Source organism: Penaeus chinensis, chromosome 23, assembly GCF_019202785.1.
Source record: "Penaeus chinensis breed Huanghai No. 1 chromosome 23, ASM1920278v2, whole genome shotgun sequence".
Lineage (NCBI taxonomy): Eukaryota > Metazoa > Arthropoda > Malacostraca > Decapoda > Penaeidae > Penaeus > Penaeus chinensis.
Genome location: NC_061841.1, coordinates 14,685,567 through 14,688,066, shown reverse-complemented (window position 1 = coordinate 14,688,066; position 2,500 = coordinate 14,685,567). Strand labels below are relative to the sequence as shown.

The 2,500-nt window shown below is 46.2% G+C and overlaps 1 protein-coding gene across 1 annotated transcript in view; it reads right to left on the bottom strand.

Annotated features, from left to right (window-relative positions):
* Nucleotides 1-2,500, bottom strand: part of LOC125037466 (indian hedgehog protein-like) — a 106,641-nt gene that overhangs the window by 9,808 nt on the left and 94,333 nt on the right. The gene's annotated exons all lie outside the window — the stretch shown is intronic.

Sequence of the window (2,500 nt, the reverse complement as noted above, 5' to 3'; positions counted from 1 at the left end):
AGGAAAGGAGGAACAGCAGGAAAAGAAGGAAAAGGTAAACAGCATGGAAGGAGGTTGAAGAGAAAGAGAAGGAGGATGAGGAAAGAAAGAAGGAAAAGTGGCGAGGTAAAATGAAGGAGGAAAAGGGAGAAAAGAAGAAAAAAGTGAATAACGAAGAAGACAGATAAATATGGAAGGAAAAAGAAATATGAAAATCTGTGAAAAAAGTAAGCGGGAAGGATGGGGAGGAGGAGGAGGGGGTAAGAAGAGGAAGGGAGAGAAGGGGAAGGGAGAGGGGGGGGGGACACGGAGATAAGGGGGTAAAGAAATGAACTCCCTAATTATGCCAGGTAGGGACTGATGCTGCCCTAATTATATTCAGCAGATGAGATGATATGAGATAACGAGAGGGAATTTGAGATTATTTTTCATTCCGATATTTTTTCTTCCATTCTTTTTCCCCGTCCCCTTTGACTCTGTATCACTTCTATGTATTTCTGTCTCAACTTATATATCTCAACGAACCACATTTTTTTGTTTTTTTTTTACTTGGCTTTTAGTTTTTTTCCTTCATCTTGGCCATCTCTCTCTCTCAAAGTTCATCGTAAATTCTTTAAAGGCTGCAATTACATATGTAAAACACCGGTGCAACTGAATCGTCCATCCAGGAACAGGTGGTGCGCTTTTTTCCCCCTAACTCCGTATCGCGTTCTCGATTTTCCGAATATCACTTATCTGATCGGAGTCTTTCGTTCCGCCTCTCTAACTTGCTAAACACGACGCTCGTTCAACTAAATGGTTTATTTGCTGGTTGCGAGAAGGTCCATGCTAGACCCGGAATATCTTTTGGAACTTTTCTTGTTTTGCGTCTCCGCTACGCAACCCTGACATCGCGAATCGGTCACGCGAGGAGATACGGAGCTAATTGTATTTACAACAGTAATACGAGACAAGGCCCCTCTGTCTCTTTCTCGCTTTTTCTTCCTGTCTCTCTCTCTCTCTCTCTCTCTCTCTCTCTCTCTCTCTCTCTCTCTCTCTGTCTCTCTCTCTCTCTCTCTCTCTCTCTCTCTCTTTCGACGGACAATATTTCTTCTCAAAACCGCGCATCTCCCAAGGAGTGACTATTGATTTATTCATGATTACATATGCGGGGCTAATGCAGTAGTTTACGGTTCAGTAATCTTGATTATTCGACAATGTGAAGTGAGGCCTCGGGTTGGTGGATGTGTTTTGGTTTTTGCGACGCGCGTTTTCTCTAAAGTATGGGTGTTTTTTGCTTCTTTTTCTTTGGACTTTGTTCGCGTGTCTGTTTCTTTGAAGTGTGCCCGTTTTTTTAGTGTATCGTTCCCTTTGAAATGTCCATTCTCTTTGAAATCTGTCTATTTCCTTCGAAAATGATCCATTTCTCCATATAGCTTTCTTATTCATGAGGATCAATTCACGTCTGTATTTCCCTTTTGTTATTTCATATTTTGTTATAGACTAATAAACACATTAACGGGCTCTTCTCCTACGGCCAACTCCTTCAGAAGACCTACTTCAATTTAACAATAAAAGTCAGAAAATAAATAAAAGGAAAAAGACAAAACAAATGTATAAATAAGAAAAGCAGATCATTTCACCCCAAAGGCTCCTCTCCTTTCACTCTCTGAACGCATCAATAAAGCTTCTCTTACGCACCTGTCACCCTTCCCGACGCTAAACACACTTCCTTATCCCCGAAGACACCCTTAATACACCCTTACACCTTCCTGAACAACCGCAAATCGCCCTCCATCCTCTCTGACCCTAACCTCAGCCTCCAGCTTGCTTAGTGTACAGCCCTCACACTTATCCCTCACTCTAAGCAAAGATTTACACTTTACTCTAAGCACTTATACCTTATCCTATACAGCTACGGCTACACTCTCTCCCTACACCTCGTACCAGACGAACGAAAAAGGGGGAAACCGAGGGGCAAATCCCTCGCTCCCAGCCCTCACACTTCGCCCTCCGCCCTCCGCCCTCCGCCCTCCGCCCGCCTCCGCCCGCCGGACGCCCGTCGCACCTCACACTCCTCCCTCCCCGCCCGCGCCGCCCTGCTCCTCCTGCTCCTCTTCGTCCTCCTCGTGGTCGTTTCCTCCTCCACTATCTCCTTCTGCGACTTTCAGCTTATCTTTTCCCCATACCTTCTGTATTCTTCTCCCACTCTGCTTCTCCTTCATCCTCTTCTCCAACACATCCACATTTTCCTCCACCACCCGTTCTTCCTCAATATCACTACGGCCTTCTTCACCACCTCCCTCTCCTTCTCCAGCATGACAATCGCCTCTTCTCGCCATCACTACGATCTCCACCATTTCCACCATCACAATTTTCTCTCTCCGCCTTCTCCATCACTTCATCCTCCACATCTCCACCATTCCCCCCTCCTTCCTCCACCTTTCCCCCGCCTCCTCCTTCCCCACCACTACTACCTCCTCCCCCTTCTCCTTCGCCACCACTACCCCCTCTTCCTTCCTCCGCCTCTCCCCACCTCCAA